The sequence below is a fragment of the Pongo pygmaeus genome, chromosome 2 (assembly GCF_028885625.2).
Source record: "Pongo pygmaeus isolate AG05252 chromosome 2, NHGRI_mPonPyg2-v2.0_pri, whole genome shotgun sequence".
In the NCBI taxonomy this organism is placed as follows: Eukaryota; Metazoa; Chordata; class Mammalia; order Primates; family Hominidae; genus Pongo; species Pongo pygmaeus.
In genome coordinates, this window is record NC_085930.1 from 144,382 (window position 1) to 167,848 (window position 23,467).

A 23,467-nucleotide genomic window follows, 5' to 3' on the forward strand; every position below is an offset into this window, starting at 1 on the left:
GATAGGTCTGCAGAGAATTACAGGATAGAAACAAATACATTGTGGGCATCAAGATTTCAGTGATAATACCACTGAATCTTTCTTTTCCCCCTATATCATGTTTTCTCACTGCCCCCTTAGAAAACAAGCATTAAAGGAGAAGAGAGTTCGTTGGTCTCTCTGTGTTTCTGTTGTTCACATTTGAAGTATATGGGCTAATTATTTCGTGGGATGTTTGTCTGATGCTTCCTCATTATTAGATTCCAGTGACTTTTGGCAAGAATACCACAGATGCGATGTTCTCATTGTATCATATCATGGCACATGAGATTGATTTGTCCCATTTCTGGTGCTATTAACTTTGATATTTTGGCTAAGGTGATGTCTCCCAGTTTTCTACACTGCAGCTATGCTGCTCTTCATAACCAATACATGTCTGATTGGGAGACTCTTTGAAATGTTGGAAATATCCTGTTACTCATCAAACTTATACCCACTAGATTTGGGACATATTAATCTTGTATGAATCAATTATTATTTTCTAATTTCATTATTCCTTCTGTATTTATTAGGTTTTTTTTCCTACTAAAAACAGGATCTTTCCCTTCTCTCCCATTTGTTTGTTTATATCAGTGTGAAGTCAATGGATTCCTGTGTTAGGCCATCACTTATCACCCTTTCCTGTCATTATTTTGGTGCTCAGATTGTCCCAAATCTCCAGTGGGAGCCTTTTCACGCTAGCTCCTATGTCCTTTGGTGATGTCCTCATCATTATTTGAGTACTTCTTTATATTCCGGCACAGGATATTCTAGGTTTATCTTGTGCTTGCCCTGCTCCAGCCCTAGAATCAGCCATTTCTTCAGGCAACCCTGGTTCTTTTTAGTGGAGAATGGTATTAGAAATGAATGTCTGGTTGCTAGGTTTAGACCAATGAGCTACCATATGCCCTATCAACAGACAGATTTAGTAAACAGACATTTGTATATACATATGAATGTACATGTACCTGTGTTATATCTTTTTATATTTATCTGCCTGTATTAAAGAGCATGAGTTTATGCTGATACCTTTAATACTAATGCAACATTATAGGGTTCATTCTATCCTTTTCCTATTTTTCTTTCTAACTCATTTGTCTGACAGTGAGAAATCTTGCTCCCATTACCTGTAATGTATTTACTTACTTGTTCAGTGCTATAACCAGAAAATAGTTTTAGAATTGCTAACCCATAACTCGAACTGAAAGAAGCCTGCTACCTAGAATTCGTACCTGAGGACTTAGAGTCTAAATACTACATTAAAAAATTCTTTGGGCTGGTTCTTACTCCACCACCACCTGCCCTTCATTGTGGTTATGTTACTCATTTGAAATATGGTTTGGTTCATGTCTTTCTGTTCATCTTCCATTATAGGTTTTTTTCTTTATCCTTGTTGGTTTTCTTTCTTTTTTGTTGAATATGTTAAACATTAACATGATTCTCAAAGTTAAAACTGTACAAAAAGGTAGATAAGTGACATTCGTCACCTTTACAGTGCATTTCTTCTATCCTTTTAACCCCATCTCCACCCGCTCCCTGTAGCTAACCAATTGCATTAGTCTTTGTTTTATCTTTTCTGTACTTCTTTATACAAATGACATTTATATTTTCTGTTTTCTCCTTTCTTATACGAACTTTAACATTCTTTCAATATTCTTTTGTACTTTGCTTTCTCCCTCCCTATCAATGTTTTCTGGAAATCACTGTGCATCATTTTGTAGAGATAGTCCTCATTCTTTTTAAGCAATATAGAACTCCATCATGTGGATGTATCATAGTTTATTTAATCACTCTTTTATGAATGGTTGTATTGGTTGCTTTCAATATTTTACAATTACAAACTATTTTTGTATTCTTAGAGGTGACTTTGGTGTAGATTCCTGAAGTGATTGCTGAGTCAAAAGGTAAATTATATACTTTGTTAGACATTGCCAAATTGGAAGTTATACCAGTTTGCATTTCCATAGCATAAAAATGCTTGTTTTCCACAGCCTTCCCAACAAAGTGTGTTGTCATATCTTTTAAGTTTTGCCAATTGATAATGATAAATAGTGTTCAGTATAGTTGTAATTTGCATTTCTCTTACTATGAGTGAAATTGAACTGTTTTTTCCCCATATGTTGACGGCTTTTTTTTTTTTTTTTTTTTTTTTTTTTTTTACTTTTTATCTCTTCCTGTCTTTTGCCCGTTTTTCTGTCAAGTTTTTTTTTTATTTTTAAAGACAGGTCTTTCTATATTGCCCAGGCTGGCCTCGAACCCCTGGGCTCAAGCAATCATTTCACCTCAGCCCCCTGAGTAGCTGGGATGACAGGCACACACCATTTGCCCATCTGTCAAGTTTTCTTGGTCTTTGTTTCTCTCAGGTTTTAGGACTTCTCATTATCTTTTAGGGATATTAGTCTATAAACATAATAGTGGTATATGCTACAAATAATTTCTCCTAATTTGCCAGTTGTCTTTTGACTTTGTTTATGGTACTTTTTTTCAACCATGCAAACTTTTAAAAATGTATTAATAGTTAGATTAATTAGTCTTTTTTTAAATTGCATTTAGATTCTAAGTCCTACTTAGAAAGCTTCTTCCTATATCCCAACTAAAGATAAATTTACCCATTTTTTTCATAGTGGGATTATATGATTTCATTTTTTATATTTAGATCCGTGGTACATCGGGGTTTTTTTCTTTTGTGTGGCATGAAGTATAGATCTCATTGTGTTTTCCATTTGACTAACCACTTGTCCCATCACCATGCATTTAAAAGTTTATCTTTGTCCCAGTGGTTTGAAATACTGCCTTTATCATATACTGCAGTTCTGTATGTGCTTGGGTCTATTTCTGGACTTTGGGTTGCACTCTACAGATGTATCTATCCACATACCAGAATGTGACTGTTTTGTAAAGGCTTTCAGAGGCTTTATGGTGTGTGTTAATGCCTGATAGGGCTTAGTCTCCTTTCAGAAACGTTCATTTTTAGTGTTTTCCTGGCTCTTCCTGCCTGTTTGTTTATCCATGTGAAGTTTAGTATCAGCTTATCTAATTCCATAAAAAAGCTCGTTGGTGTTTTTATTGACATTGTGCTGTTTATAAATTAACTTTATGATGTTGAGTTATCATGTTCAAAACCAAGAGCTCTCTTTTTTTCTCCTTTCTTCACATCTACTTTTGTTGTCTTTAAGATTGTTTTAAACTTTTTCTCATGTAGGGTTTACACATTTTTTGTTAAACTTAATCCTTAACATCTTATCTGCTTTGTTGCAATGGAGATGGAGGTGTTTTTGTTTTGCTATTATATCCTGTAACGGGTTCCTAATTATGTGAAGATTGTATTTCTGTATGTTGATTTTTTTCTGCTGTTTTACTGAGTTTTTAAAATTATTTCAGTTAGTTTTATCATTCACTTTCTAGGGATTTTCAGATATACAATCACATCTGTAGATAGAGATAGTTTTACTTCCTTTTTTTCCAATTCTTATGCCTATGGTTGATTCTTTTATCTAATTGTATTGGCTAATACCTCCAGTCCAGGACTACGTTAAACAGTAGTGGAGAGAATGAGCATCCTTTCCGGGTTCCTTATCTTAGTGGAAATTTAAAGTGTCTGAGCTCAGGTTGCCATAACAAAATCTATAGACCGAGTGACTTAAAAAAACAGCAGTTTACTTTCTCAGAATTTTGGAGACTAGAAGTCCCATATCAAGATGCCAAGCAATTCAGTTTCTGGTGAGAGCTCTCTTCCTGGCTTGTAGATGGCCACCTTCTTTCTGTGTCCTCACATGATGAGGTTGGAGGGATGAGGAGAGAGAAACAGCAGGTTCTCTCATGTCTCTTCTTATAAGGATACTAATCCTGTTGGATCAGCGCCCCACCTTAGGAAAACTAAAACCATTTAATTTTAATTACCTCTCTAAAGAGCCTAACTCCAACTCTAGTCATATTAAGAGTTGGGACTTCAACAGCAATTAATTTTGGGGGGCTTACCAGTATCTGGTCCATAATAGGAAGTATCCACTGATTTCTGTTAAGTGTTGTTATCAAGAAAGATTATTGAATTTTGTTGAAAAGCTTTTTTAGCATCTATGGAGGTAATGATACGGTTTTTCTATCTAAATCTATTGGTATAGTGTATTATATTAATGGGTTCCCTAATATTGAAATAACTGTGCATTGTTGGAATAAATATCTCTTGGTTATGGTGTGGCATTCTTTTAATGTGGCATTGGATTATGTTTCCTAATATTTTATTAGTATTTTTGCGTAAATATTGATGTGAGATTAATTTGTAATTTACTTTGCATTTTCTTTATCAGGCTTAGGTATTGATATTATACATGTAAATAAAAAGAAATATGAAGTTTTCCTTTCTTTTTAGTTCTCTGGAAAAATTTACAGAGAATTTGAACAATCTAGTTTTTGAAGGTTTCACTCTGTGAAACTATCTTAGCCTGGTGCGTTTTTGATAGGATGCTTCCTTAATGACATTCTCTGTTTCTTCTCAGGAAATTGGTCTGTTTGAGCTTTCTACCTCTAATGGGTCCAATTGTAATAAACTGTACTTGCCTGGTAAATTACCCATTCACCTAGGTGATCTAATATATTTGCCATGATGTCTGTAAAATAGAATCTTACATTTATTAAAATGGTTATTTCCGTGTTTTTCCAATAGTTATTTCCCTCCTGTCATTTCTTATTTTACATATTTATGCTTCCCACCCTCTTTTTTCATTAAATTAGCTAGGGGCATGCCTATTCTGTTAAATTTTTCCAAAAAATGAATCTCAATTTATTAGAGCTATTGTTTTTCTGTTGTCTACATTATTAATCTCTATTTTCATGATTTAAATTTTTTTTTTTACTTTGTTAACTATTAGTTTTAGCTAGGAATTTAATTCACTTTTTCTTTCATTTTTATTGATAAAAATATCTAAGCCTATGAATTTTACTTTGATCACATCCTTAAGAATGATATCACTGATTAATATGGGTCAATTATATCATTATTTAGGAATTTTTAAATTTTGGTTTATGTTTTTCTTTTACCCAAAAATTGTTTAATAGGTTTATTTCTAATTGGAAGGACCTTTCTTTATTATTGCTAATAATGTATAATTTTATTGCATTATAGTCAGCATTGTAAAATTTCTACTTTATAAGCTAATGTATGACCAGTTTTTTGTGAATATTCTATATATACTTGAGAAGGTTTACTCTCTACTGTAAAAAGTTTGATATGCGTTTGAAATATCTGTCTTTATTTTGCTGTTTCGGTCTTCTATATTCTTATTTTATCTATTTGATCTCCTATTTGGTGTGGTTCTTTCTCTGCTGTCTCCTGGAGGTTTTGCTTTTATAAAGTTGCTGTGTTGTGTCGGCTAGATATTCATAATTCTAATATCTCCATTTTAAATTATGACTTCTTACATTTAAAGGTTTCCTACCCATCATATATTACTTTTTAGTTTGAATTCTCCTTTGTTTGACACCAGTATCACACACATACCCTCCTATTTATTCCTTATTGTTTTCATTATCCTGCTGTGTCTGTCTGTGCCCATCACTTTATTTTTAGCCTTTCTGAATCACTTTGTTTTGGGTGTGTTTCTTGTATATTGCATATTTTTGGGTCTTTATGAGCCAAATTGCAAATATTTTTTAATGTCTTAAGTTAAATCCGTTTGCATTTATTTATAACTGATACATTTTAACTCTTCCATATCTTTTGAAGTTATGTGTATTATATTTGTTGTGTTTATTTTTTCTACATTGTTTTCTGTCCTTCTGGGTTTTTTTAAGTGTCTTTTCGTGTTTGGTAAGCTTTATAGTTTTGTTCTAGGTGCTGCTTTTCAATTTATACTTTTTAAAATGCCTGTGGTCCCTATTGTCTTAATCATTTGCTATCCGATTTGTCCATTTTTAATGGTATTCTTTATTTTCTGCCTATTGCCTGTAAAACATTCAATGAACTAGACTTCTTTCCCCTTCTTTCTGTACCCAGTTTCCTCTGTTTTATTCTGTTTAGTGTGGCTACAACAGAATAACTGAAGCTGGATGTTTTATAAAGAAAAGAGGTTTATTTGGTTCATAATTCTGGTGGCTGAAAAGTGCAAGAGTGGACAGCTCATCTGATAAAGGTTTTGTGCTGCTTCAACTCATGGAGGAAACTGGAAGGGAAAGGGGCTTGTGCAGAGAAAGAGGGGACCGAGGAGGCTGACTTGCTTTATAACAACCCACTGTCATGGTAACTAATCCAGTCCTGTTAGAGTGAGAACTCACTCCCATGAGATGGCATTAATCAATTTATGAGAGATCTGGCCCCATGACCCAAACAACTCCCATTAGGCCCCACTTTCCAATACTATCATGCTGGCAGTTAAACTTCAACATGAAGACTATACTTTCAGAGATCATTTCTGTAGTTTATTATTAGAAAGTTTCTCTGAATGTGTAGAACATTGGAAAAGATGATCCAAGACTACCGTGAATATGTCTGTGTGCACAAACTAGAAAGTCTAGAGGAAATGGATAAATTCCTAGAAACACACAACCCCACAAGTTTGAATCAGGAAGAAACAAATCCTGAATGGACCAAGTAATAAGTAGTGAGATTGAATCAGTAATAAAAAAATCTCCCAACGACAACAACAACAACAAATGCCTAGGACCAGATGGATTCACAGCTGAATTTTACCAGACATGCAAAGAAGAACTGATATCAATTCTACTGAAACTATTCTAAAAGATGGAGAAAGACGGAATCCTCCCTAATTCTTTCTATGAACCCAGTATCACCCTGATACCAAAGCCGGGAAAAGACACAACAAACAAGGAAAACTGCGGACCAATATTCCTAATGAACATAGGCGCAAAAATCCTCAACAGAATTCTAGCAAACCAGAATCAGTAGTATATCAACAAGATAATTCAGCATCAAGTGGGTTTCATACCAGGAATGCAAGGATGGTTCAACATATGCAAATCAACAAATGTGATTCACCACGTAAATATAATTAAAAACAAAAAAAAATCATTTCAATAGATGAAGAAAAAGCATTTGATGAAATTCAGCATCCCTTCATGATAAAAATCCTCAACAAAGTAGGCACAGAAAGAACATACCTTAAAATAATAAAAGCCGTATATGACGAACTCACCGCCAACATACTGAATGAGGAAAAACTGAAAGCATTCTTCCTAAGAACTGGAACAAGACAAGAATGCCCACTTCTACCACTTTTATTCAATGTAGTACTGGAAATTCTAGCTAGAACAGTCAGGCAAGAGAAAGAAAGAAAGGGCATCTAAGTTAGAAAAGAGAAGTCAAGCTATCGCTGTTTGCTGATGATGTGATCTTATACCTTGAAAATTCTAAAGACTCCTCCAAAATCTCCTAGATTGGATAAATGAATCTGTAAAGTGTCAGGTTACAAAATCACCATACACACATCAGTACTACTGCTATATACCAATAATGACCAAACTGAGAATCAAATCAAGAACTCAGTCCCATTTACGATTGTTGCAAAAAAAGGAAAAAAAAAAACCCTAGAAATACACGTAACCAAAGAGGTGAAAGATCTCTACACATAGAACTGCAAAACACTGATGAAAGAAATCATAGATGATACAAACAAATAGAAAACCTCCTATGCTCATGAATTAAAAGACTCAATACTGTGAAAATGACCATACTGCCCAAAACAATCTACAGATTCAATAGAGTTCCTATCAAAATACCACCAGTGTGTGCCTGCCTGCCTGCCTTTCTTTCTTTGTTTCTCTTTCCTTTTCTCTTTTTTTCTTTCTCTTTCTTTCTTTTTCTTTCTCTCTCTCTCTCTCTCTTTCTTTCTCTCTTTATTTCTCTCTCTCTCTCTCTTCCTTCCCTTTCCCTTTCCCTTTGCTTTCCTTCTTACTCTGTCACCCAGTCTGGAGTGCAGTTGTGCAATCTTGGCTCACTTCAGCCTCAGCCTCCTGCCTTAGCCTCCCAAGCAGTTGGAACTACAGGCGTGTGCCATCATATCCTGCCAAAAACACCATTTTTCTCAGAATTAGAAAATAAAATCCTAAATTCAAATAACACCAAAAATCCTGAATAGCAAAAGCAGTCCTGAGCAAACAAAAGAAATCTGGGGGCATCACATTAGCTATCTTTAAGTTATACTGCAAGGCTACAGTAATCAACACAGTATGACAACTGGTATAAAAATAGACACATATACCAATGAAACAGAATAGAGAACCCAGATATAAAGCCAAATACCTACAACCAATTGATCTTTGACAAAGCAGACTGAAACATACAGTGGGGGAAAGGACACCCTATTCATTCGGTGGTGCTGGAAAATTGGATAGCCATACACAGAAGAATGAAACTGGTTCCCTATCTCTCACCGTCTACAAAAATTACTCAAGATGGATTAAAGACTTAATCCTTTCCCCATTTGCTCTGGGAATACTCGCCAGTGGCACTTGCGGCTGCATCATTTACCCCAAAGTAAATTTGCCACAAAATAGCACCCTATGATTATTATTTTTGCATTGCTCTAGTATATCAACTTTGGGAACAAAATACATTATCCTATTTATAGCACTCCATTTTTAGTAGCGGTATTTCCACTTACAAAATAAAATCTCAACCACTGAAAATGTCAAATCTTAGAAAACAGCATTCCTACACATGATGTTAACATTGTTCTTGAAAAGTTGTTGGCCAAAGATTCGTTTCATGAATTCAGTTTTTCTGAAATAGATGATTCTGATGATTCAGACAATTCTGATGTTAGTTCTGTTTAGAAATAACTCCAAGAACAGTTTTTATATTTTATTTTCACATTGGCTATCAGTCAGATTTGCTTCAGCCTCAAAGAACGTGTTTATGTAAAATTAAATGAGCGCTGGCAGCAAGCCACACCTTTGTTTTGAAAACAGGAAAAGGGTCAAATGTAAGACCTGAAACCATAACAATTTTAGAAGAAACCCTAGGAAAAATTCTGGATATTGGCATAGGCAGAGAATTTATGGGTAAAAGACAGAGCAAATGCAACAAAAATAAATAAATGGGACTCAAACTAAAAAGCTTTGTACAGCAAAAGAGAGAATCAGCAGAGTAAATAGAGAACCTACAGAATGGGAGAAAATATTTGTAAACTATACATCTGACAAAGGACTAATGTCTGTAATCTACAAGGAACTCACGTTAGCAAGAAAATAAATAATTAATCCCATTAAAAAGTAGACAAACAACATGAACAGACATTTCTCAAAAGAAGATACACAAAAGACTAACATATGAAAAATGCTCAATATCACTAGTCATCACAGAAATGCAAATTAAAACTGCAGTAAGATACCACTTTGCCCTAGTCAGAATGGCCATTAAGAAGTCACAAAACAATAGATGTTGGCACAGACAGGGAACACTTATACACTGTTGGTGAGAATGTAAATTAGTTCAACCTCTATGGAAAACAGTATGGAAATTTATCAAAGAACTAACAGATCTACCATTCAGTTCAGCAGTCTCACTACTGATATCTGCCCAAAGGAAAATATGTCATTATGTCAAAAAGATACCTGCACTAGTATGTTTATCATAGTAGAATTCATGATGGAAAAGATACGGAACCAACCTAAGAGTCCATCAAACCAATGAGTGGATAAAGAAAATGTTATATATATATGATGTACACATAGAGACACAGTGGAATACTACTCAGCCTTTAAAAAGAATGAAATAATGTCTTTGCAGCACCTTGGATAGAACTGGGGGTCATTATCCTAAGTAAAGTAACTCAGGAACAGAAAACCAAGTACCACATGTTCTCACTTACAAGGGGAGACTAACCTTGTGGATAAATAACAGCATACAGAATGCTGTAATGGACATCGGAGACTCAGAAAGGGGGAGGGTGGTAAGGGATTAAAAAATCACCTCTTGGGTACACTGTACACTATTTGGGTGATGGGTACACTAAAAGCTCAGATTTCACCACTATAAAATTTATCTGTGTAACCAAAACTACTTGTACCCCTGAAGCTATTGAAAATTTAAAAAAATAATATAAATAAATTTCAACATGAGATTTGATGGGGACAAACCACATCCAAATCATAGCACTCTCAGAATACACATTCATAACACACAGCATGTATCATATCTTCTAATTCTTCAATCCCATCTGTAACTTTTCTAGATCTATAATTAAATATAATAAATGATCACTGTCAGTCTTTTTCCTCAAGTCCTCCCACTAGTCTATTGTTTGGATGAAGTTCATCTTTGAATAGGTTGATTCCTTAAGAAGGGCTTATGGTGCAGATTTTGCATGTTTAAAACTGCTTACTTTGCAAATTTTTTATGGCCTTTAGGCTTGAGGGGGCTGCTCGATAGTATCTAAATCTTGGATTCAAATGTTATTTCTGGTCGGGCACGGTGGCTTACACCTGTAATCCCAGCACTTTGGGAGGCCGAGGCGGGCGGATCACGAAGTCAGGAGATGGAGAGCATCCTGGCTAACAAGGTGAAACCTCGTCTCTACTGAAAATACAAAAAAAATTAGCTGGGCGCGGTGGCGGGCGCCTGTAGTCCCAGCTATGCAGGAGGCTGAGGCAGGAGAATGGCATGAACCTGGGAGGCGGAGCTTGCAGTGAGCCAAGATTGTGCCACTGCACTCCAGCCTGGGTGACAGAGCGAGACTCCGTCTCAAAACAAAAAACAACAAAAACAAATCTTATTTCTTTTGAGTTAAAAAAATGCTTTTCCATGATTCCCTTACTTCCTTTTGTTTTTTGAGAAGTCTGATGACAATTGAACTTTTTTGCCGTTATAAGGTATTTGGTTTTTGTACAGTGACCATGAGGATTTTTTTCTTTACCTTTAAAGTCTATTAGTTTTCTAAGGATATGTGTTGAAGTTGATCATTACAGGTTTTCACTGGTATCCGGTGGACTCTTTCAGTATGTAAATTCAAGTCTTCCTTTATTTCTAGAAAATTGTCTTGGATTATAGTTTTAATACTTCCTATTTAATGATTTTTTAAGTGACATGAAAATTGTACATATTTTATAAAATACCTAGGAATCCAACTTACAAGGGCTGTGAAGGACCTCTTCAAGGAGAACTACAAACCACTGCTCAACAAAATAAAAGAGGACACAAACAACTGGAAGAACATTCCATGCTCATGGATAGGAAGAATCAATATCGTGAAAATGGCCATACTGCCCAAGGTAATTTATAGATTCAATGCCATGCCCATCAAGCTACCAATGACTTTCTTCACAGAATTGGAAAAAACTACTTTAAAGTTCATATGGAACCAAAAAAGAGCCGGCATTGCCAAGTCAATCCTAAGCCAAAGAACAAAGCTGGAGGCATCACACTACCTGACTTCAAACTATACTACAAGGCTACAGTAACCAAAACAGCATGGTACTGGTACCAAAACAGAGATATAGACCAATGGAACAGAACAGAGCCCTCAGAAATAATACCACACATCTACAACCATCTGATCTTTGACAAACCTTACAAAAAGAAGAAATGGGGAAAGGATTCCCTATTTAATAAACGGTGCTGGGAAAACTGGCTAGCCATATGTAGAAAGCTGAAACTGGATCCCTTCCTTACACCTTATACAAAAATTAATTCAAGATGGATTAAAGACTTAAATGTTAGACCTAAAACCATAAAAACCCTAGAAGAAAACCTAGGCAATACCATTCAGGACATACGCATGGGACTTCATGTCTAAAACACCAAAAGCAATGGCAACAAAAGCCAAAATTGACAAATGGGATCTAATTAAACTAAAGAGCTTCTGCACAGTAAAAGAAACTACCATCAGAGTGAACAGGCAACCTACAGAATGGGAGAAAAATTTTGCAATCTACTCATCTGACAAAGGGCTAATATCCAGAATCTACAAAGAACTCAAACAAATTTACAAGAAAAAAACAACCCCATCAACAAGTGGGCAAAGGATATGAACAGACACTTCTCAAAAGAAGACATTTATGCAGCCAAAAGACACGTGAAAAAATGTTCATCATCACTGGCCATCAGAGAAATGCAAATCAAAACCACAATGAGATACCACCTCACACCAGTTAGAATGGCGATCATTAAAAAGTCAAGAAATAACAGGTGCTGGAGAGGTTGTGGAGAAATAGGAACACTTTTACACTGTTGGTGGGACTGTAAACTAGTTCAACCATTGTGGAATTCAGTGTAGTGATTCCTCAGGGATCTGGAACTAGAAATACCATTTGACCCAGCCATCCCATTACTGGGTATATACCCAAAGGATTATAAATCATGTTGCTATAAAGACACATGCACACATATGTTTATTGCAGCACTATTCACAATAGCAAAGACTTGGAACCAACCCAGATGTCCATCAGTGATAGACTGGATTAAGAAAATGTGGTACATATACACCATGGAATACTATGCAGCCATAAAAAAGGATGAGTTCATGTCCTTCGTAGGGACATGGATGAAGCTGGAAACCATCATTCTCAGCAAACTATCGCAAGGACAAAAAACCAAATACCGCATGTTCTCACTCATAGGTGGGAATTGAACAGTGAGAACAGTTGGACACAGGAAGGGGAACATCAATACACCGGTGCCTGTCGTGGGGTAGGGGGAGGGAGGAGGGATAGCATTAGGAGATATACCTAATGTAAATGATGAGTTAATGGGTGCAGCACACCAACATGGCACATGTATACATATGTAACCTGCACATTGTGCACATGTACCCTAGAACTTAAAGTATAATACAAAATATATATATAAAAAAAGAAAATTGTGTATATGATGTACATTATGTTTTCATATGTGTATACATTGTAGAATGGGTCAATCAGACTAATAAATGCATTACCTCACGTACTTAACATTTTTGTGGTGAGAACACTTAAAAAATCTCTTAGCAATTTTTAACTATACAATACACGGTTATACAGTGGTTCTTTTTAACTTATCACTCCTGTATAACTGAAGTTTTTGTGTCCCTTGACCAACATCTCTCCAGCTCATCCCTCCAAATCCCCCTTCAACCCATTCTACTCTCTGCTTCTGTGAGTTTGTCTTTTTTAGATTCTACATGTGAGTGAGATCATGTAGTATTTGTCTTTCTATGCCTTGCTTATTTCGCTTAACATCATATCCTCCAGTTTCATCCATGTTGGTAGAAATGTCAGGGTTTCTTTTTTTTTTAATATAGGCTTAATAGTACTCTGTTGTGTTCATATACCACATTTCCTTTATCCATTCATCTACTGATGGACATTTAGATTGATTCCATATCTTGGCTATTGTGAATAATGCAGCAGTGAACATGGGAGTGTAGATATCTTTTCAACATACTGATTTCATTTTCTTTGGATATGAATACCCAGTAGTAGAATTACTGGATCATATGGTAGTTCTATTTTTAATTTTTTGAGGAACTTCCATCCTGGTTTTCATAACAGCTATACTAATTTAGATTCCCACCAATAGTGTAGAAGTGTACCATTTTCTCCACATTCTTGTCAACACTTGTCTTTTTGATAATAGCCATTCTAGGAAGTGTGAGGTGATATCTCATTGTGGTTTTATTTTCATTCCCTTGGTGTTTGATGGTGCAGAACATTTTTTCTTTTTTTTATTATTAAGTTCTAGGATACATGTGCACAATGTGCAGGTTTGTTACATATGTATGCATGAGCCATGTTGGTGTGCTGCACCCATTAACTCGTCATTTACATTAGGTATATCTCCTAATGCTTTCTATCCCCACTGCCTTCATCCCACAACAGACCGCAGTGTGTGATGTTCCCCTTCCTGTGTTCAAGTGTACTCATTGTTCAGTTCCCACCTATGAGTAAGAGCATGTGGTGTTTGGTTTTTTGTCCTTGCCATAGTTTGCTGAGAATGATGGTTTCCAGCTTCATCCATGTCCCTACAAAGGACATGAACTCATCCTTTTTTATGGTTGCGTAGTATTCCATGGTGTATATATGCCACATTTTCTTAATCCAGGCTATCATTGATGGACATCTGGGTTGGTTCCAAGTCTTTGCTATTGTGAATAGTGCCACAGTAAACATATGTGCACATGTGCCTTTATAGCAACATGATTTATAATCCTTTGGGTATATACCCAGTAATCGGATGGCTGGATCAAATGGTATTTTTAGTTCTAGATCCCTGAGGAATCACCACACTGAATTCCACAATGGTTGAACTAGTTTACAGTCCCACCAACAGTGTAAAAGTGTTCCTATTTCTCCACAACCTCTCCAGCACCTGTTATTTCTTGACTTTTTAATGATCGCCATTCTAACTGGTGTGAGGTGGTATCTCATTGTGGTTTTGATTTGCATTTCTCTGATGGCCAGTGATGAACATTTTTTCATGTGTCTTTTGGCTGCATAAATGTCTTCTTTTGAGAAGTGTCTGTTCATATCCTTTGCCCACTTGTTGATGGGGTTATTTGTTTTTTTTCTTGTAAATTTGTCTGAGTTCTTTGTAGATTCTGGATATTAGCCCTTTGTCAGATGAGTAGATTGCAAAATTTTTCTCCCATTCTGTAGGTTGCCTGTTCACTCTGATGGTAGTTTCTTTTACTGTGCAGAAGCTCTTTAGTTTAATTAGATCCCATTTGTCAATTTTGGCTTTTGTTGCCATTGCTTTTGGTGTTTTAGACATGAAGTCCCATGCGTATGTCCTGAATGGTATTGCCTAGGTTTTCTTCTAGGGTTTTTATGGTTTTAGGTCTAACATTTAAGTCTTTAATCCATCTTGAATTAATTTTTGTATAAGGTGTAAGGAAGGGATCCAGTTTCAGCTTTCTACATATGGCTAGCCAGTTTTCCCAGCACCATTTATTAAATAGGGAATCCTTTCCCCATTTCTTCTTTTTGTAAGGTTTGTCAAAGATCAGATGGTTGTAGATGTGTGGTATTATTTCTGAGGGCTCTGTTCTGTTCCATTGGTCTATATCTCTGTTTTGGTCCCAGTACCATGCTGTTTTGGTACATGTATAGTTTGGTACATGTATAGTTTGAAGTCAGGTAACGTGATGCCTCCAGCTTTGTTCTTCTGGCTTAGGATTGACTTGGCAATGCGGCTCTTTTTTGGTTCCATATGAACTTTAAAGCAGTTTTTTCCAGTTCTGTGAGGAAAGTCATTGGTAGCTTGATGGGGATGGCATTGAATCTATAAACTACCTTGGGCAGTATGGCCATTTTCACGATACTGATTCTTCCTATCCATGAGCATGGAATGTTCTTCCATTTGTTTACCTCTTTTATTTTGTTGAACAGTGGTTTGTAGTTCTCTTTGAAGAGGCCCTTCACATCGCTTGTAAGTTGGATTCCTAGGTATTTTATTCTCTTTGAAGCAATTGTGAATGGGAGTTCACTCATGATTTGGCTCTCTGTTTGTCTGTTATTGGTATATAAGAATGCTTATGATTTTTGCACATTAATTTTGTATCCTGAGACTTTGCTGAAGTTGCTTACCAGCTTAAAGAGATTTTGGAGTGAGACAGTGGGATTTTCTAAATATACAATCATGTTATCTGCAAACAGGGACAATTTGACTTCCTCTTTTCCTAACTGAATACCCTTTATTTCTTTCTCCTGCCCGATTGCCCTGGCCAGAACTTCGAAAACTGTATGGAATAGGAGTGATGAGAGAGGGCATCCCTGTCTTGTGCCGGTTTTCAAAGGGAATGCTTCCAGTTTTTGCCCATTCAGTGTGATATTGGCTGTGGGTTTGTCATAAATAGCTCTTATTATTTTGAGATACGTCTCATGAATACATAATTGATTGAGAGTTTTTAGCGTGAAGCGCTGTTGAATTTTGTCAAAGGCCTTTTCTGCATCTATTGAGATAATCGTAGTTTTTGTATTTGGTTCTGTTTATATGCTGGATTTCGTTTATTGATTTGCGTATATTGAACCAGCCTTGCATCCCAGGGATGAAGCCCACTTGATCATGGTGGATAAGCTTTTTGATGTGCTGCTGGATTCGGTTTGCCAGTATTTTATTGAGGATTTTTGCATTGATGTTCATCAGGGATATTGGTCTAAAATTCTGTTTTTTTGTTGTGTCTCTGCCAGGCTTTGGTATCAGGATGACGCTGGCCTCATAAAATGAGTTAGGGAGGATTCCCTCTTTTTCTGTTGATTGGAATAGTTTCAGAAGGAATGGTACCAGTTCCTCCTTGTACCTCTGGTAGAATTTGGCTGTGAATCCGTCTGGTCCTGGACTTTTTTTTGTTGGTAGGCTATTATTGCCTCAATTTCAGAGCCTGTTATTGGTCTATTCAGAGATTCAACTTCTTCCTGGTTTAGTCTTGGGAGGGTGTACGTGTCCAGGAACTTATCCATTTCTTCTAGATTTTCTAGTTTATTTGCATAGGGGTGTTTATAGTATTATCTGATGGTAGTTTGTATCTCTGTGAGATCAGTGGTGGTATCCCCTTTATCATTTTTTATTGTGTCTATTTGATTCTTCTCTCTTTTCTTCTTTATTAGTCTTGTTAGCGGTCTATCAATTTTGTTGATCTTTTCAAAAAACCATCACCTGGATTCATTGATTTTTTGAAGGTTTTTTTGTGTCTCTATCTCCTTCAGTTCTTCTCTGATCTTAGTTAGTTAATTCTTGCCTTCTGCTAGCTTTTGAATGTGTTTGCTCTTGCTTCTCTAGTTCTTTTAATTGTGATGTTAGGGTGTCCATTTTTGATCTTTCCTGCTTTCTTTTGTGGGCATTTAGTGCTATAAATTTCCCTCTACACACTGCTTTAAATGTGTCCCAGAGATTCTGGTATGTTGTGTCTTTGTTTTCATTGGTTTCAAGGAACATCTTTATTTCTGCCTTCATTTCGTTATGTACCCAGTAGTCATTCAGGAGCAGGTTGTTCAGTTTCCACGTTGTTGAGCAGTTTTGAGTGAGTTTCTTAATCCTGAGTTCTAGTTTGATTGTACTGTGGTCTGAGAGACAGTTTGTTATAATTTCTGTTCTTTTATATTTGCTGAGGAGTGCTTTACTTCCAACTATGTGGTCAATTTTGGAATAAGTGCAATGTGGTGCTGAGAAGAATGTATATTCTGTTGATTTAGGGTGGAGAGTTCTGTAGATGTCTATTAGGTCTGCTTGGTGCAGAGCTAAGTTCAATTCTTGGATATTCTTGTTAACTTTCTGTCTCATTGATCTGTGTAATGCTGACAGTGGGGTGTTAAAAGTCTCCCATTATTATTGTGTGGGAGTCTAAGTCTTTTTGTAGATCTCTAAGGACTTGCTTTATGAATCTGGGTGCTCCTGTATTGGGTGCTATATATTTAAGATAGTTAGCTCTTCTTGTTGAATTGATACCTTTATCATTATGTAATGGCCTTTTTTGTCTCTTTTGATCTTTGTTGGTTTAAAGTCTGTTTTATCAGAGACTAGGATTGCAACCCCTGCCTTTTTGTGGTTTCCGTTTGCTTGGTAGATCTTCCTCCATCCCCTTATTTTGAGCCTATGTGTGTCTCTGCACATGAGATGGGTCTCCTATTTTGAGCCTATGTGTGTCTCTGCACGTGAGATGGGTCTCCTGAATACAGCACACTGATGGGTCTCAATTCTTTATCCAATTTGCCAGTCTGTGTCTTTTAATTGGAGCATTTATCCCATTTACATTTAAGGTTAATATTGTTATGTGTGAATTTGATCCTGTCATTATGATGTTAGCTGGTTATTTTGCTTGTTAGTTGATGCAGTTTCTTCCAAGCATTGATGTTCTTTTACAATTTGTCATGTTTTTGCAGTGGCTGGTATCGGTTGTTCCTTTCCATTTTTAGTGCTTCCTTCAGGAGCTCTTTTAGGGTAGACCTCCTGGTGACAAAATCTCTCAGCATTTGCTTGTCTGTAAAGTATTTTATTTGTCCTTCACTTATGAAGCTTAGTTTGGCTGGATATGAAATTCTGGGTTGAAAATTCTTTTCTTTAAGAATGTTGAATATTGGCCCCCACTCTCTTCTGGCTTGTAGAGTTTCTGCTGAAAGATCTGCTGTTAGTCTGATGGGCTTCCCTTTGTGGGTAACCCATCCTTTCTCTCTGGCTTCCCTTATCATTTTTTCCTTCATTTCAACTTTTGTGAATCTGACAATTATGTGTCTTGGGGTTGCTCTTCTTGAGGAGTATCTTTGTGATGTTCTCTGTATTTCCTGAATTTGAATGTTGGCCTGCCTTGCTAGGTTGGGGAAGTTCTCCTGGATAATATCCTGCAGAGTGTTTTCCAACTTGGTTCCATTCTGCCCGTCACTTTCAGGTACACCAGTGAGACGTAGATTTGGTCTTTTCACATAATCCCATATTTCTTGGAGGCTTTGTTTGTTTCTTTTTAGTCTTTCTTCTCTAAACTTCTCTTCTCTCTTCATTTCATTCATTTGATCTTCCATCACTGATACCCTTTCTTCCAGTTGATTGAATCGTCTACTGAAGCTTGTGCATTCGTCACGTAGTTCTCGTGCCATGGTTTTCAGCTCCATCAGGTCATTTAAGGACTTCTCTATACTGGTTATACTAGTTAGCCATTCGTCTAATCTTTTTTCAAGGTTTTTAGCTTCTTTGTGTTGTGTTCAAACTTCCTCCTTTAGCTCAGAGAAGTTTGATCGTCTGAAGCCTTCTTCTCTCAACTCGTCAAAGTCATTCTCCGTCCAGCTTTGTTCCGTTGCTGGCGAGGAGCTGCGTTCGGGAGAGGTACTCTGATTTTTAGAATTTTCAGCTTTTCTGCTCTGTTTTTTCCCCATCTTTGTGGTTTTATCTACCTTTGGTCTTTGATGATGGTGACGTACAGATGGGGTTTTGGTGTGGATGTCCTTTCTGTTTGTTAATTTTCCTTTTAACAGTCATATCCCTCAGTTGCAGGTCTGTTGGAGTTTACTGGAGGTCCACTCCAGACCCTGTTTGCCTGGCTATCAGCAGTGGAGGCTGCAGAATAGTGAATATTGCTGAACAGCAAATGTTGCTGCCTGATCGTTCCTCTGGAAGCTTCGTCTCAGAGGGGTACCCGCCCATGTGAGGTGTCAGTCTGCCCCTACTGGGGTGTGCCTCCCAGTTAGGCTACTTGGGGGTCAGGGGCCCACTTGAGGAGGCAGTCTGTCTGTTCTCAGATCTCAGACTCCATGCTGGGAGAACCACTACTGTCTTCAAAGCTGTCAGACAGGGACATTTAAATCTCCAGAGGTTTTTGCTGCCTTTTGTTTGGCTATGCCCTGCCCCCAGAGGTGGAGTCTACAGAGGCAGGCAGGCCTCCTTGAGCTGTGTTGGGCTCCACCCAGTTCGAGCTTCCTGGCCCCTTTGTTTACCTACTCAACCCTCAGCAATGGTGGGCTCTCCTCCCCCAGCCTCCTGCCGCCTTGCAGTTTGATCTCAGACTGCTGTGCTAGCAATGAGTGAGGCTCCGTTGGCATAGGACCCTCCGAGCCAGGCATGGGATGTAATCTCCTGGTGTGCCGTTTGCTAAGACCATTGGAAAAGCGCAGTATTAGGGTGGAAGTGACCCGATTTTCCAGATGCCATCTGTCACCCCTTCCCTTGGTTAGGAAAGGGAATTCCCTGGCCCCACATGTTTCCCAGGTGAGGTGATGCCGGTACCTCAGTTGGAAATGCAGAAATCACCCATTTTCTGCGTTGCTCACACTGGGAGCTGTAGACTGGAGCTGTTCCTGTTTGGCCATCTTGGGACGGAGGACCCAGAACATTTTTTCATATATCTGTTGGCTATTTGTATAATAGGGGAGGGGATTGTTTTCACAAACTTTTTCTGAAAAATATCTACTTAGGTCTTTTTTCATTTTTAAAGTTACTTGTTTTCTTGCTTTTGAGTTGTTTGACCTCATAGTTTGTGGTATTAACCCCTTACCAGATATATGGTTTGCAGGTATTTTCTCTTTCTCTGTCTTTTCACTCTGTTGATTGTTTTCTTTGCTATGCAAAAGCATTTTAGTTTGAGGTAATCCTATATGACTATTTTTTAATGTTAATATTTGTTCCATTATTTTGTGTATTTATTTTTAATACTTATGAGAGGTGACAGCGTGCTGGCAGCCCTCACAGGTCTTGCTCCCTCTCGGCGCCTCCTCTGCCTGGGCTCCCACTTTGGCCGCACTTGAGGAGCCCTTCAGCCTGCCGCTGCACTGTGGGAGCCCCTTCCTGGGCTGGCCAAGGCCGGAGCTGGCTCCCTTAGCTTGCGGGGAGGTGTGGAGGGAGAGGCGCAGGTGGGAACTGGGGCTGCACACGGCGCTTGAGGGCCAGTACGAGTTCCGGTTGGGCATGGGCTCGGTGGGCCCCCCAGCCCCAGGCAGTGTGGGGCTTAGCACCTGGGCCAGCAGCTGCTGTGCTTGACTTTTCGCTGGGCCTTAGCTGCCTCTCCGCGGGGCAGGGCTTGGGACCTGTAGCCCGCCATGCCTGAGCCTGCCCCCTGCCGTGGGCTCCTGCGTGGCCCGAGCCTCCCCAACAAGCACCGCCCCCTGCTCCACGGCGCCCAGTCCCATTGACCACCCAAGGGCTGAGGAGTGCGGGCGCACAGCACGGGACTGACAGGCAGCTCCACCTGCAGCCCTGGTGCGGGATCCACTGGGTGAAGCCAGCTGGGCTCCTGAGTCTGGTGGGGACTTGGAGAACCTTTATGTCTAGCTAAGGGATTGTAAATACACCAATCGGCACTCTGTATCTACCTCAAGTTTTGTAAAGACACCAATCAGCACCCTGTGTCTAGCTCAGGGTTTGTGAATGCACCAATCGACACTCTGTATCTAGCTACTCTAGTGGGGACATGGAGAACCTTTATGTCTAGCTAAGGGATTGTAAATACACCAATTGGCACTCTGTATCTAGCTCAAGGTTTGTAAACACACCAATCAGCACCCTGCATCTAGCTCAGGGTTTGTGAATGCACCAATCAACACTCTGTATCTAGCTAATCTAGTGGAGACGTGGAGAACTTTTGTGTCTAGCTCAGGGATTGTAAACGCACCAATCAGCACTCTGTCAAAATGGACCAATCAGCTCTCTGTAAAATGGACCAATCGGCTCTCTGTAAAATGGGCCAATCAGCAGGATGTGGGTTGGGCCAGATAAGAGAATAAAAGCAGGCTGCCGGAGCCAGCAGTGGCAACCCAGCTCGGGTCCCTTTCTACACTGTGGAAGCTTTGTTCTTTCGCTCTTTGCAATAAATCTTGCTACTGCTCACTCTTTGGGTCCACACTGCCTTTATGAGCTGTAACACTCACCGCGAAGGTCTGCAGCTTCACTCCTGAAGCCAGCGAGACCGTGAACCCGCAAGAGAGAAGAAACTCCGAACACATCCAAACATCAGAAAGAACAAACTACGGACACGCCATCTTTAAGAACTGTCTCACTGCGAGGGTCTGCGGCTTCATTCTTGAAGTCAGTGAGACCAAGAACCCACCAATTCCGGACACACTTATACATCAATTGAATCTTCTTTGACATTATATCCCCTTTCATTTCAGCCACATTCTCACTGATCCTTTTTACTTTTTAAATATTCTTTTTAGTCTGTTTTTTTTCTTCTTTTCAACATTCGTTATGTTTTCATTAGAATCTGTAATTCCTTGTGCAGTTTATAATGTGGTCTTAATTCTTCATTTTTGGTATACTTTTGTCTTTTTCTGTATTTCTTTCCTGAGGTCAACCAACTCTCATTTCTTTCTGCTTTTTTGTCCATTTCTGCCCCTAGTTTCTGAATTTATGCTTCAAGATGTTTTATCATATCCCAAATGTTTGAGGACATTTAATTAACTTTGGAGTGTTGTGCTGTAGTTTCCTTCTGTCACTGTTTTTATAGGGGGAGAGGGTTTTCATAAACTAAATTTTAGGGACTCCCATTTTTTGTTTTCTTTTTATACTGTGTATTTTAAAGTAGATTAACATTGTACCTCTGTATTTCTGTGGATAGGGCTGGCAGTTTGCAGTGGTTTATAAGCTTTGTAGCTCATAATAGGCCTCTTTGTTAATATAGTTTTTTCTTTTTTTTCTTCTGAGAGAGACTGTAGTTTGGGAGAGATTGCATATATATTTGTTGTTTTGTTTCGTTCTTTCAGTATCCTAAATGTTTCCTCTGAGGTTTTGAGGCAGATTATTGAGGAATTGACAACTGTCCATTTCTCAACATTTAACTGGAGGGAACTTACTCTCCTGTGAGATCCTGCCCCCATCCAAGAATTCTTATTTGTGAGCCTTTTAAGTGAATATTAAAAGGTTTTGACATCTCCTGAGTAGTGAAGAGTATATTTTTTCAGAAAAGCTTTAAAGAAATTTCTTGATATTCTATGAATGTCATTCTATGAATGTCTCATCTGTGATGCTTGGCACCACATCTGGTTTTGCTGAAGTCTTCACATTATTATGACTCATTGCTTTTTGTATTAGCATACTTGGCATAAGAAACTGCCAGCTATACTGAAAGAATCTGTCAACTTAGTAAGAGCTAGGACCTTGAATCACTACCTTTTCAAGATGTTTATTAAGAAATAGAATGTGAAGCTCTCTTCTTTACAGAGTTGGCTTGTTTTCCAAAAGATAACTCTTAAAGTCCTCTACTAAAGTAGAAATTTCATAAGAGAGAAGGAAAGCCCACTTGGAAAATTTCGATGGGGAATTTTGATATTACCTGATGAATGTTTTAGCCCATCTGAATGCTATAAATTTTTCTATCAAGACCGTTTGGTTACCATTGTAGATAGTGGTAAAAACCTATGTGCTCTTTTGTCTGAGCTACAGTTCTGAAAGGATTTTAGAGGAGGCAGCTATGCTTACAATCAAAGAAATGCAAAGTTTTAAAACTACATTTTTTTCCTGACTTTTGAATTCATAAAAAATATTAAAATTTTAATGTTATGTTGGTGTGAGTGTGGTAAAACTGACACTTTTTTATGTTGAAGATGTACGTAAGTACACATTTCTATATGTAGAAGAGGATTTGCTGGATCACTGGGTTGCATATGTTCAGCTTTAGCAGTTATTGCCAAATGTTTTTGTGGCTGTACTATTTTATACCCACTACCAGTGTATAAGAGTTCCGGTTACCATTCTCTGCTTTTCTCCATGTTAACTGTTCTGGTGTGTGTGTACTGATGGCACGTTATACATACTTTGCTTTGTATTTCCTTGGTAGCTGATGATACTGTGCTCTTTTCATACATTTATTATCCATTTGAATATCTTTGTTTATAAAGAATCTGTTTACATTTTCATGCATATTCTCTATTGGGAGATCTTTTTCTTATTCATTTGTTGGGTTTCTGCATATATTCGGGTACTGGGTTCTTTTTAGATGTAGTACACATATTTTCTGCATTGCTATGGCCTGCCATTTTACTCCCTTACTGGTATCTTATGATAAATAGACATTAATTTTATGTAGTTTGCGTTTACTAATTATTT

General features: G+C 37.8%; 1 protein-coding gene and 1 pseudogene across 1 annotated transcript in view; both read left to right on the forward strand.

Moving 5' to 3' along the window:
• The window catches only part of DCBLD2 (discoidin, CUB and LCCL domain containing 2), a 106,096-nt gene that overhangs the window by 23,232 nt on the left and 59,397 nt on the right, over positions 1 to 23,467 (forward strand). The gene's annotated exons all lie outside the window — the stretch shown is intronic.
• Positions 6,401 to 6,498, forward strand: LOC129034500 (small nucleolar RNA U3; annotated as a pseudogene).